Consider the following 14,846-nt stretch of genomic DNA (forward strand, 5'->3'; position numbering starts at 1 on the left):
TGTTAGCTGAGTTGGTTGGTCTCCAGTACTGGAACCACCCCCTGCAGGCAAGGGACAGAGCCAGCTCTCTCAGATTCATGCTTCAGGGCCATCTCTCCCATATCTGTGGTGAAGGGTGGGCCATATCTCTCACACTCAGAAAGGTATCTCCATACCTTCAGAGTTTCTAGGTTCTAAAATGGAAAAATTAATTTTTTTCATTTATGTATTTACTTTTTTGTGAGATTTTAATACATACTTTTGATAGTTATTTTTTATATTTTGCATATACTTACACAAAAAGAAATGGGAAGAGAAGGATCAAATTTGAATTTTAACTGTGAAGTCTTTAATATCATTTTTCTCTGCTGTTTTCAGTGTTTGAATCCTTTATTGAGTGTATATACAATAACCATCAAACTTTGTCTATTAATATTTAGAATTTCTATGCTATCCATATATCCAGTATCCGAATATTTGTGTATGCATATATATAGCTATAAATACATATCCACACATGCATATTAAATCTACAGGGCAATTATGAAAATACTAATATTATATAAATATCAAATATGAAAGCAGTAAGATATTGAGGCTGGATTACTGTTGGCAGTAATGCCTTAGGAAAGAAAGCAAAATGGCTTAGCTATATTAAAAGGCACACCTAGGGACATAATGTCATATAAACTTGGCAGTTAGTGACAAGACAAGAAAAGCTTTCCTTTTAATTTGTCTTTGGAGAAGTGTTTTTATTGTGGATACTGATGATGTAACAGCATCTCTGATATGGAAAGGTCACGTTAGATACTGTGATGAGTTGAATGACGATGGCTATCATAAGTTCATAGGAAATAGCACTGTTGAGAGTGGTAGCCTTGATAGAGGAAGTGTGTCACTGGGAACAGGCTTTGAGGTTTCAGAAGCTCAAGCCAGGTCCAGTGGTTTACCATCTCTTCCTGCTGCCTGCTGATCTGGATGTAGCACTCTCAGCAACCTCATAAGCATCATTTCTGCCTGTATGCCTCCATGTTCCCTGGCATGATGATAATGGACTAAATCTCTGAACATGTAAGTAAGCCAGCTCCAATCAAATGATTTCATTATTGACAGTTGCTGTGGGCATAGTACTTCTTCACAACAATAGAAACCCTAAGAGAGGTTGTCTGGTTGCTCTTAGTTATTTCATGTTTGATTCACCTGAAGTTTATAGCCACATTCTCTAGTTTCTTGCTATTGTTTCTGACTTTTGGAAGTTCTTTCAATTCTTCTGTGTCATCTGAAAAGAATGACTGAAAGACAAAAGGAAATTACAAAGCCCATGTAACTTCAGAGGTGTGAAATATTAAAATATAACAGTGGTTGGCTAAGAATCAGGAACGAAATTCATCATACATTCCAGATTCATATCTGCTTTAATAAACCCTTTCTTTTGAATTGAAAGTGATAAGCTTATCTGCTTTCTGCATACATCTCAGGCACAATTGTGGGGGGGTCCTTTATATTTTTACATTGACCATCTGAACTTTTACATTTCAAAACTTCTTCAAGTCATCATGTGGAGCATAATCAAAGCTTATAAGAATCATCACCCCTAAACAAAGCACAATGGCTGTATTAATCAAAAATTCTGCAGACATCATTCATCTAGTGCCTTTGCTTCCTACTCCCTGCCACATAACCCATCCATTGCTGCCTAACCTCAGCATTTGACAACACTCACAAGTTAGAATAGGTATGGCAATCCAAACCTAGAGATCCTTTCTGTCTTCCTACTAAGTGATGTATTACACAAGCACAGGAGTTACTTTGTCTAATTATTTTCCATGTGGTAAGTGCTCAGTACAGAGCTGCTGGATAAAAGCAGAATGTATTTTTGCTGAGTCATCTAATAACATTTATTGAATACCTAATAATTAATACACACTAGGCATCTTTAAAATTTTGATGAGTAGTGGCTTTTCTGAACATGACAATTTACAGTTGATTATTTCAAGGTAAGCAAAAATTAACCAACTCTGGAAGAATGAATAGGGACGGGATTCAGCACAGGCAACATAGCAGGAAGAATAAATCTCAATGCATCTAGGAAGGTTTGCTTAGCTGGAGTGATGGTTCAAGAGAAACCAAGGGAAATAATAAAGGCGTGTGAGTGTGAACAGAGAAGGAGATGCTATGGATTGTGGGCTCTGGTCCTAAGGAAACAAACTTTGATGGTGCATTCATAAGGCTTCCATGATTCTGTAATAATTTATATTGTGACACAGTGAACATGTCCTCTTTTTCAGCAGCATAAAGGGCTAGGTAATCATGCAAAGTGGCAGAGAACTCAAAGAAGTCAAGCAAGAGGGTGATGTGTGGGCACTAGAAGCTCAGTGAGACTGTACCAGACTCGATGAAGTTAGGATACTGGCTGCACAGCCCCGGAAAAGGAAGAGCAATGTTGACGACCAGGGAAACTCCAATTTCATTGGCTTACACCTGTATTGCATGTTTGACTACACTTGTGAACATCATCATGGAAAAAGCAGGAAGTTGGTGAGATGCATTATGGTCCATCTAAACAATGGTACAGGAGTGTAAGGAAACTGTAGGAGCTATATGTGTAATAATATTACAATTTCCAAGATATGATATACATAAAAAATGAAGTAACCAGCATGTGCCATGAACCTATTTTTTACAAAACAAAAATTATTATGTATATGAGTGAATCTATTTATAAAAATTTATACTTTGTTTTTAGGTACAGAGAAAAAACTTGAAAGGGTTGCCATTGGGAAGAAACAACTGTGACCCTGGCTCTTTCAGCTTTCTATGATTGTTTCTATTTGAAAATCATGTACATGAATTAATTTTATTATACAAAATAAAAATGCCCAGAAATGTAATATTAACCATCTATTTGCTTAGCCTAGCGGAGAAATTCTGATTTCCAAAATAGAAGTTATTCAGAAGGGAAATGTATCTTTCTAAAATAAAGTTATAAGAAATTGCATCAGTACTTTAAATAATATCACTGCAAAACCCAAAATGGGAGCATTTTATTTCATTTATTTCATAAGGAAATCTGCTGGAACGGGCTTCAAAGGCTGAACCGCACAGCCATGAGAGCCACCAGGGGCCTTTTAACACCACCTCTGCTTGCTTCCTCTCTTATTATTTTTGCAATACAGTTATAACTACAAATCCCAAACCATGTAATTGTCAACTAACGTTCGGAAAATGCAAATGCTTTACCCTGAACATAAAAGGATGGCCCCTCCAATCCTCAGTGAACTTTCTGGCGGTCTTCAGATACAAAACGACCTCGCTGGAGAATCCTCAGAGATGAGTCAAAGAAGAAAATCATTGTCTTTCCGGAAGGGATGTTCTTTGGACATCAAAGGGCACTGCAATGGGATCTGTGCACTTCTGCTTCCTCTTCCCAGAATATGCTGGCAGCCATCCAGGGCTGCTCACTACAAATTAGCATGTATACAGATGTGCTTGATATCTGAGCTCAGCTGGTTCAGCCATTTTTATGTCAAGCATATTAATATTCTGTTCATGTCTAAGATGTTATCTTATTAATCCAACAGCATGTCACAGCTTTTCCTCTCATATGCGCTTTTTAGAACTAATCACAACTACCGTAGGTTGCTGATGATCTTCCTGAAGATACACTAAAACACGATTAATACCCTTATGAAACTCTAAGCTCAGCTTTCCTTCTAGAAGAACTCAAATCATATGCCGTGTCAATTCTGATAATCCCATGCATGCACGCAAACACATTCACTAATTGTTCTCCAGTCTGTTTTCTTGTGGAGACAGAGTCTGCTGCTTTGAGACAGCTAGTTAAGCAAAATAAGAGAAAGGGTTTCACGTGGTCTTATTCAGTGAGCAAGAGACGGAAGAGTGTGCTCCTTACTTCTGCTATCAGAATAATCTTTGCTGTTTCACAAAAAAAGAATTAGTTTTCATTTATTAAAATTCATTCTGCTGTTGGACTAAGTACTTACTTCTTATATTTTTTATTTATTATTTATTTATTTTGCGACGGGGTTTCTTTGTGTGACAGCTCTGACTCGCATTGTAAACAAGGCTACTCTCGAACATCCAAAGATCTACTTGCCTGTGCCTTTTGAGTGCTGGGATTAAAAAATATTTATATTTTAGTATCTCATGTGTATGATTAAATTTGAAATTGGTGCCACATTCATGAGAAAAATAATTTTATTCTCACGGAGCCTTTTGGGTTGCTTTGTCCAGTCTTGATATTGAGGGCTTTTGCCTTGTCTTATTATATATTGTTTTTTAGTGTTTGATTGTCTTTTGAAAATCTAAGGATAAATGAATGGGGTAGGGGAAGAACAGAGGTGGGGGGATCTGGGAGTCGTGGGGGTATAAAAGCTGTAGTTGGGATGTGTTGTTATGAGAGAAGAATGTATTTTCAACAATAATAATAAAAAGAGAGAAATGGAAATGCAGGCCTGCTAGATCTGCTCGGTTAATAAGTGGTGCAGCCAATGTTTTAGAATCAATTTTTTTCTCTTCTAAACCTCAAGCTTAGGATTAATTTTATACAGCCTTAAGTACGCATAGAGGCCATTTTTGCCTTTTCTAAATCTCCAAAGGAGATTTTTAAAAAATGAATAGAAAGCTCCGGCAACTTTCTAGAGGCCAAAATAAGCTGGCAGTTCAAACCCCAGTGGAAAGATGAAGAATGAAAGCTGTCATGACCTTGAAATACTCATCATCTGCAGCTTGAGAAGATCCTTTCTTCCAACCCTTAAGCTGGAAGGACTCTCATTGCCTTTTAATGTTTGAGGCCATAATTACAGTGCAAAAGAGAAGCCACAAAGTTAAAGAGACTGCAACGTACAAGACATTTAAAAATCAATACAATAGCAGGAGGAACATTGGCTATTGAAGGACAACTTTCTTCTCCGATGAAACTTTTCTTACTCCCTATTCTGAAGGTTAGTGCAGTAGAACTCAGAGAAGCCCTGTGATAAATGTGCACCAAACCAGCTGCCACACCAGTTCGGTATTATCTACCTTCCTTTTGGTAGCTTCCGGTTTTCCAGCATCTTCTCTGAATTAGTCACCACATCTCTTCTTAGAGAATTGGGATCAGAGTGAACACTCTCATACACAGTCAACACAATGGAAACATCGAAGCTTGGAAAGGCTATAAACCCTGTTTTCACTGTCAACTTCTGAATGATTCCTGTTCTAGGATCTCACATCTCAGCTTGCACCTTGCAGATGAAGACAAGGGATGCCTTGCCAATGAAGAGCTGAGTTAGCGAGATCTATGGACTTACAACACTGTTCTTTCTGTATGCCAGGCCTCTATGCCAAATCCTTGTTAATCTCGAAACAGTGGGGAACCAACCTCCACAATTTGTTATTCCAATATGTATAAAATGGGGGAGGAGGTTTAAATACAGTATTTACATTGTAAATTATGCTGTGAGGCTGAAATGGAAAACTGCTTGTGAGGAGCTTATCCACATATCTGTTACACAGCAAGTACCAAATTAATCTAAGTTGTTTGTAATAGAGTCTTCCCAAAAATTTTTCTTACATTTTTAAATTTTTTTATGTGTATGAGTATTTTGCCTGCATGTATTTACATCTGTACACTGCATGCATGCAGTACCTAAGTGGGCTAAAAGAAGGAACCAAATGCCCGGGAACTGAAGATATAGATCCTTGTAACCTGTCATGTGGGTGCTGGGAATTGGACCAGGACTTCTGGAAGAGTAGCCAGTTCTCTTAACTACTTAGCAATCTCTCTAGCCCCATCTGCAATTATTGTCTTAATCTCTAGCAATATATATATTAACTTGAAAAGCTGTTTACCTTCTGTGAATCTTCCATTTTCATGGAAAGGTAAATTATAATTATGTAAAATAATAGAAACTGATTAAGAATTCTCCCTTGTTTGTCATTCTCCCCAGTTGGCATCTAACATAGGTAAGAAAGAATAATTCTAGACAACTAGGGTAAGATAAACATTTGCAATAAGATGGGAGGAATAATATGTCACTTTGGAAAGAGTCTTATCCCCCCACATTGCAAACTTCTAAAATAATTTTATATTGTAACACACACACATACACTCACATTTAGTTTTAAAACACTTAGGGTGCCTTTTAATAACTGGATCATTTCTGACACATTGAAGCTAGTAATAACCTGTATTATATAAACACATTTCTTCTGATGTAAAAATATTATGCTCAATAACCAAATACATAATATACTTTTAAAGCCTTATTACAAATGACTACAAGTAAGATACCTACATAGAATTCAGCTATGAGGTTTTCTTCTTCCCCACACTTTATAGCTTATTATCTATACTATAATAAGGAGGTAAGTAAGTGGCTTCAAGTAACTGATTGTCTAAATGGGATTCATATTCCACAAAGGTATAGACCAAAAGAACATGAATGTGCATATATTCCTACCATGTAAAATACACATTTAATGATGGAAGAAATTCTCAAGTTTCTTTAGGCCCTGTATTAGTGGGCTCCATGGTCAACCCCTATTGCTGGATATGTACTTACATAGGTCTATTTGGAACTAAAGAATCCATAAAGAGCTCCAGTCTAGTTGGTGGTGGTAGTGCATGTCTTTAATCCCAGCACTTAGGGAGAAGAGGCTGGTGGATCTCAGTGAGTTTGAGACCAGCCTGGTCTACAGAGTGAGTTCCAGGACAGCTAGGACTGTTACACAGGAAAACCCTGTCTTGAAAAAAGTAAAGAATTCCAATTTATCAACAAGGACATGAATAATGTTTAATTAGAGGGATGGAAACCCAACAATCCTATAGTCAGTCTTTATTCTTCACTTTCAATCACTCTGCATGGAGTTATTTTCTTTAGCTAGATTAAAAGTTCCTGAGAAATACAAAGCATTTCTATTTCTTTACCCTCAGGACCTGTACAATCTAAAGCACATGAATTGCGCTCTGATTGGAACTTAGTGGGATATTCACTTTTGTGAGTCAAAATTTTTCCACCGTGAAGGAAGAAAAACAGAGAAGATGGCTTCTCTAGGCTCCTTTACACATAAGACCTTTTCTTATTAAGTCTTTGTATAGTCATTATAGCTATACTGTGGTCCTTATTCTCATAAATCATAATAAGCAGCTTTCAAAAGACAAAGAATTAGTGGATGAAGGTACAGATTTAGACAATGAAGCCATGATTGCCTAGTTGCTTGTGGCCTTCCCAATGGGCTTCCTTGTTCTAGTTTCTGTGGTAAGTATGCTATCACTGTTCCTATTTTATAAGTACAAAGTAAAACACATGAAGACTCAAGAATATAGAGCTGGTATAATGGCAATGTTACATTCTTCTTCTCCTTCAGGACCAGGAAACATTCCTTTAGAGCTGGTAATACTAGCCCCTGGCAACCTCAGCTCTCAGTACCATTAAGGGAACAACGTATTACTCAAACCCATTCCACCCTTCCCAGAGTAGCCTTCTAACCAATGACTGATAGATGAGAATGTCCACAAAGTTCAAAAAGTTCATCTCTTCTTCTCAGTTACAGACAACTCAGTAAGACTGGCTTGGTTCAGAGTTTACACAGCTAACTGTTTTGTGCAAACTGACTTCCTTTCCTAAACCTCGTCATGATGAGCTGAAGGCAGTGGGGGAGCAATTGAATATGATCAAAACACAAATGTAACTTTTAAATAACAAATAAAATGCTTTTTAAAAAAGGCTATTCCATTATGAACTCCTTACAATTTAATCTTCATTTCAGAGACTGTTCTCTGAAGATCCCTTCCTGAACAGGCACCAGGTAAACCCACATAAATTGTTTGTAGTAGTCATGATGATAAAACTCTTCTATATTGCTTCTTCACAGGGCAATGTTCAGTGCAGCAGAAGTTATTCGCAAATGGACAAATGATTGCCTCTATCTTTTGCAGTTGTTCAAGATAATCATGCTACCATAATTTAATAAAAATTTATGTAAAATGAGAAGGATTGAGATATCCAACCAGATAATGTCAAAAACAAGGGAGGAGTAGTTTGAAGAAGCAAGATCCAGTCAACCACATTAAATTGTGAGGGAAAAAATAGATGGCACAAGTTCTAAGAAGTCTTCAAGGGCTTCAAGGAATGGATAGAGATATTCAAGTGACTTTTCCTGGCAGGTATAAACAGTGTTGTCATAGCCCCAGAGAAAAGAGAAAGTGAGGATGCAGAGAAGAGGAGGAACTGCCAACCATGCTACCCATCAGTCTGACTTTCAAGGGAATCATGATGGCGTCTTAATGCTAACAGTATTGCCGTCTGTCAAAGTTGAGTCAGGATGGTATTTACTGCATGAAGACAGAGATTCTTAGTAATATGGTTAGTAACAAATCTTAGCAATCATCTGAACATGCCATGTTTTTCTTCTTCCTCCCCAATACCTAGGGGTTACACAGCAAAATTTCAAAACCCACACTTTGATGTGGCCAAGGTTTATGCTTAGTCACTTTGTGTCCAGAGTCCACACTCTGGGGTTTATGAAAAGCTTAACTTTTCCTCAATCCTGGCTTGCCCTCACACCAGAAGAACACCAGGAACTGCTTCAGGTAAGAAGTTTTTGACCTAGGACCACAGGGGTGGGTGGCCCAATGGAATTAACCACAGCAATGTTCCCCACAAGCCCACAGAGCACAGAATCCACGCTTGGGGTGTTGGTGTCCTTCTGTGCTTATTTATTCTCAACAGAGAGTAGTAACCAGGCATTATGAAATAGAGGCTATAGCAGCTAAAACTTAAAAAAAAAAAAAAGCTCTCTGTGGTTAAGGCTGAAATCAAATGGTGAACACTGGAACATTTTAGATTTTCCACTCAGGAGATTGAATTGCCAGATACTTCAGTATCACTTTCTCTCCATTTAACTTTGGAAAGCAAAGATCACATGCATGACCTTGCAGTCAGTTTCCACATTCTTCAAAGAATAGATGCTGCAGATTGAAGCTCGAGCCCGGAGCTCTGAAAGAAATGGCACTGTTTAGACACAAATACTTATTGCCGGAACCGAATGAATGTTTTTCCAGAAAGCAGCGTCTTTTGTTAGTCTGATGTCCCACATACATTCCCAGCTCACTGTAACCAGGTGGTAGGAATTTCACGTCAATTATCATGGCAAGCAAGACTAGTAAGCAGACTTAGTAGGCAATTTGTATGTAAAATAGGGTAGCCAGGGTAACCTTTAAACGGTGCTTAAATTTAAGCAAATGAAGACTTTAAACATTAAAGTATCGATTATGTGTTACCTAGAAGAAATCCCTGGTGTCTTTTATAGCAGAGTAACCCGAAGGGGAAGATGCCTAAAGCAGGTGGTATCTTCTTGGAAATGGGAAGAAGCAATGGCCCAGGGTGTGATCTCAGAGGAGCAGGAGATGTGGGATGCTGAGGACCATGTGAAGATTAGACCCTTAATCCAAGTGGGATATATGCCCCTGAAAGGTTTTATAGAAGAATTACATGACCCTATATATTTAAAAAGGGTCATTCTGGATACTTGGTTAAATTCACATCACAGCTCCATGTACCACATTTAGTTTATTTGTGACAGCTCCATCCCAGTCCTGGCAGTCCTGGCTGTTACAGCTTCTATTTTTTTATGAAATATTAAGATATTTTATTTAGATATTCCTGGAAGAGGTGAGAGAGATCTTGGTATTTTGAATTCAGTGATTGCTAGGGAAGAGCTATCAACCAGGAAATGGTCTGGTAACTTCAGCCCCCCAGCCAACTTTGTAGGCAATGATGACACGATCTAATACATATGGATACTGTCTTTCAGTTGGCCACAGTGTTTTACAGGCCTTGACCTCTATAACCTTCACAAAATTGTCTGGATTGAGTGTTGGCGGCTACATCCTAGAAACACATTGTCTCTAGAGGTTAAAATGACATTCCTACACTAGACTGCCTGTAGATGTCAGAGCCAGGCTCAAAACTAGTGGCAGAATTTCATTCTAGCCACCTTGCTACTAGGAAAGCTATGCATGTTTCTTCTCATGGTAGTTGCTGCATTTGGAAAGCAATGACGGTTCATAAGTGGGCTTTGTTCTACTTAATCCTGTTGATACAGATTGTTCTCTCTGAAAGTCACTAAAAGGTGGTATTGCTCAGTAGTCACCCTAAACCAAAGTGCATGTTCATCCAGGACTAAATTCTGCCTAGCCTAGCATTGGGGAGATGTCTCAGTCAGTAGAGTGCTTGCTGGGCAGACACCAGGACCTCAGTTCATCTTCAGAACTCACACAGAAAAGGTGGGTGTGGTGGCACATGCTTTAAATTATGGCTCTGGGAAGGTGCCCACAGGAAATCCATGGGGTACACTGGCCCGGCTTCCAGTCTTGAGGCATTGTTTGAGAAATGACACTTGAGTTTGTCCTCTGTCTCGCACAACACACACACACACACACACACACACACAGAGAGAGAGAGAGAGAGAGAGAGAGAGAGAGAGAGAGAGAGAGAGAGAGAGAGAGTTCTAACCAATCTTTTTCCTCCCGAGGAAAGCCTTCAGCCTCGATCAGCTCCATCAGAACTAATCCCGTCACACTCTTATTACTTTGCTTTAGAGGACATTCATTCCCTGCCCCTAAACTACATTAGAGAGTCTTGTCTTGCACATAACTGCTGTTGTAGTTCATCTTCAGGGAGGAACGTGCTATGATGAATGAGAGAAGACCTGCTTATGAAGTTGGCAGTGCTTCAGAGTCCTTTAAGGAGTGTTTAGCCCTATCAGTATAAATCTGAAAATAATTTGATCCATGTCCTCACTATGGGCTGGAAGAATAAAAAGTTGCCACCTGTCTTTTCAGAAAATAGTACAAATGGGCTGAACGTTGTGGATTCTAACCGAGGCAGCTTCCAAAATTGGAAAAGCACAAGGCATAAAATTCCATCCCTCAGAACTTTATTGGTTTTTCAACTAACACTGAAGGTTTATTCCTTTAAAGTTTGCTTCCCGGATCACAACTAACGTCTGCCAGGGAATAGTAATTGACATCTATTGCTACATGCCAAAGTCAAAATGACGGGTAATGAGCAAATCCTTGCTGTTTAATCACTCATCAACTAAAGTGGCATCATTAAAAAGATAGAGATGGCACAGCATGGGATTCATAGGATTTTAATGATTCTAGCTTAAAAACAAACACGCATAAAATCCATTGTAGATAAATTTTAGATATAATAAACAGTGAGTTTTTTTCTTAAAAAAAGAACTAGGTACTTTGTGGGGGATTAAGTTTAATTTAATACAATTTAAAAATTGATTCAATATGGTCCAAGGCATTAGCCTTTGGGACAATCAGGGGTATGCAGAGTGAGAAAGCACAGGGAACCAGAACCTTTACACAAATATTTATGCCTATGGTAACCCTAGGCAAACAAATAAATCATCTGCTCACTTAGTTACAATCTGTGTTTTCCTTACTGAACATGCTTTTGCAGGCACGAGGTCATCCAGTCCCTAAGGAGAAGAACTGGACTCTTAATCACAACCTTCACATTGAACCCATAGTGTTCAGCAGCGTGTACTAGGCAGCTCTGTACATTTCTTAAGCAACCACAGTTACAGAACAAACCTGGAAGCCATTTCTGCAGTTCTTGGAAAAGTTAAAACTTCTAAAATGTTAGTTTAAAAAAGGGAAAATTTATGGGTGAAAGCTAAGCACCAAAACGGTACCTCACAAATAGTTGGGGTTTCAATAAATATGTTTTGGATGTTGCTTGAATGAATAGCCGCTTTTCTTTTCTTTTTTTTTTTTTAACCATCATTTCAATCCTTTAGAAAATACGAGTGTTTCCCCTGTGCTGAGGCACTGTGCCAGCTTCCTAAGAAAAGCAGAGGAGGCAGAAGATGAAGAGCCCTGGTGTGTGACCTTCAGTTGCTGGTGGGGTGGGATCAAAGGAGGAAGTGGCGCGAGGCACGCTACAAGCTAGGCACGCTACAAATGAGCACTTCACTGTTGGAGTCCAGAAGACCACTGCCTGCCTGGATACATCACACAGGACCCCTAAGAGGAGAGGCGGCATCATTTGACTCTTACAAGAGACTCTCTTAGAAATGAACAAAGTCTCTTAAATCAAAAGTTTGCTTTTTTTCTTCTAAAAGTCAGTTCTTATTCTGAAGTTATTGGCTATTAATGGAACAAAATAATAGGCTCCCTTATGACATTTTTATACGTGCACACAATGGCGTTTCATCAAATCCACCTGATTACCCTCACTTATTTCCTTCTCCACTCTCTGGGCTCTCCTCACTTGTTTTCTTGAATGAGTAGCTGATCTATTTTTTCACCACCATTTCAATTCTTTAGAAAATACGAGTGTCTCTGTGGGTGTCCCAATCATGGTCTTGATCCCTTTATTGCTCCTCCCTGTCTTCCCCTGGACTCTGGGAACTCGGCCCAGAGCTTAGCTGTGGATCTCAGCATCTGCTTCCATCAGTTCCTGGATGAAGGTTTTATGATGACAGTTACAAGAGTCATCAATCTGACTACAGGGCAAGGCCAGTTCAGGCATCCTTCCTCTATTGCTTAGGGTCTTAGCTGGGGTCATCCTTGTGGATTCCTGGGAATTTCTTTAGTGCAAGGTTGCTTGTTAGCCCCATGATGGCTCCCTCAATCAAAATATCTCTTTTCTTGTTCTCCTTCTCTGTCCTTCTCCCATCTTGGCCCCTCCACTTCTCCCTACTTCTATCCTTCCTTCTCTCTTCCTCCACTTTCCCAATTTTCTCAGGAGATTTTAAATATTTCCCAGTCTCTCTCTTAGGGTTCTTGTTGTTACCTGGATTCTCTGGGGTCATGGATTATAGACTGATTATCCTTTATTTTATGTCTATTATCCACTTATGAGTGGATAAATACCATATTTGTCTTACTGGTTCTGGGGTACCTCATTCAGGATGGTGTTTGTTTGTTTGTTGTTGTTTTTTCACCACTGAGTAGTTCTCCATTGTGTAAATGTACATTTACTTTATCCATTCTTTGGTTGAGGGTCATCTAGGTTGTTTCCAGGTTCTGGCTATCATGAATAATGTTTCTATGAACACAACTGAGCAAATGTGCTTGTGGTATGATTGAATATCCTTTGGTCATATGCCCAAGAGTGGTATTGCTGGATCTGAGGTAGATAGTTGCCCAATTTTCTGAGAAACCACCATACTGATTTCCAAAGTGGTTGTACAAGTTTGCAATCCTACCAGCAATAGAGTAGTGTTCCTCATACTTCACATCCTCTCCAGTATAAGCTATCATTGGTGCTTTTTGATCTTATCCTTTTTGACTGGTGTGAGAAGGTATCTCAGAGTGGTTTTGATTTGCATTTCCCTGATAGATAAGTGATGTAGGTGGGTCTTCTTTCTATGTGTTGCTTTCATTAGTTAATTAATAAAGAAACTGCTTGGCCTGATAGGTCAGAATATAGGAGGGTGGAGTAGACAGCTGGGAAGAAGGGAAGTGAGTCAGACGCCATGATTCTTTGACCTGAGACAGATGTAGGCTAGAATCTTTCCCGGTAAGCCACCACCTTGTGGTGCTACACAGATTATTAGAAATGGGTTAATCAAGATGTGAGAATTAGCCAATAAGAGGCTAGAACTAATGGGCCAGGCAGTGTTTAAAAAAATACAGTTTCCATGTAATTATTTTGAGTAAAGCTAGCGGTGGCCGGGAGCTGGGTGGTGGGAAGCGGCTACAGCTCCTTACTACAGAGAAGGATATTAAGCAATTCCCTAAGACCTGACCTGAGCTAGTGGGAGCTCACTGACTCTGGATTGGCAGTGGGGGAACCTGCATAGGATCAAACTACACCCTCTGAATGTGGGTGACAGTTGAGTGGCTGGGGCAGACTGTGAGGCCACTGACAGTGGGACCAGGACTTATCGCTAGTGCTTGAACTGGCTTTTTGAAGCCCATTATCTTTGGAGGGATACCTTGCTCAGTCTAGAAATGGAGGGGAGGGACTTGTTCCTGCCTCAAAGTGATATGCCAGACTTTGCTACTCCCTGTGGGGGTAGACTTATCCTCTCTGAGATGTGGATGGGGGTGGGGTGTAGATAAGGTCGAAAGTGGGGAAGGGAGAGAGTAAGAAATGGGACTGATATATAATGAGAAAAGATTGTTTTAAAATAAAAAAGTAGAATGTAAAAAAAAAGAAAAGAAAATACGAGTTTTTCCCTGTGCCTGCTTCCTAAGGAAACCAGAGGAGGCAGAAGATGACGAGTATGTGCATGAAAGAACACAGCACTTCTTTACAAGTTGAGTTATTTCATCAAACATGGCTCTCTCTGATCCCATCCATTTTCCTGCAAATGACATGATTTTGTTCTTTATTGCTGAATAACACTCTACCGGGAATAGACCATATATTGTTCATTAATGGGTACGTAGGCTGATCACACTACGTGGCTATTGCTGGTAGGGTTACAATAACTATAAGTCCCTGTTGTGTGCCCCCTTTGATTCCTTTGAGGATGTCCTTTCAATGCAAAACTGGGCTAGCTACATAGAAAGACTGATTCCGAGGTTCAATTGTTTGTCTCTTCAGATATTCAAATGAACAGTGTGCATTAAATAACAAACATTATGTCTAGTGAAATGTCCTGCCTTATTGAATTCACACATCAGGATGGGAAAGTGACACACAGAATGTCAAACCCTAGAGTAGTGGGGTACTATGATAAGGAGTGGGTAGCACAGTCTTGTGTCAGATCCACATAATGAACAACTCTTTTGGTCTGAGATCTGGAAGGGTTTTTGTTTTGTTTTGCTTTTTTTCTTCAGAAAGGACTCTGGGGCTCATGCCTGATGAATGAGACTAGACAGTCAGAGA

This window comes from Microtus pennsylvanicus, chromosome 2 (assembly GCF_037038515.1).
Source record: "Microtus pennsylvanicus isolate mMicPen1 chromosome 2, mMicPen1.hap1, whole genome shotgun sequence".
NCBI lineage: Eukaryota > Metazoa > Chordata > Mammalia > Rodentia > Cricetidae > Microtus > Microtus pennsylvanicus.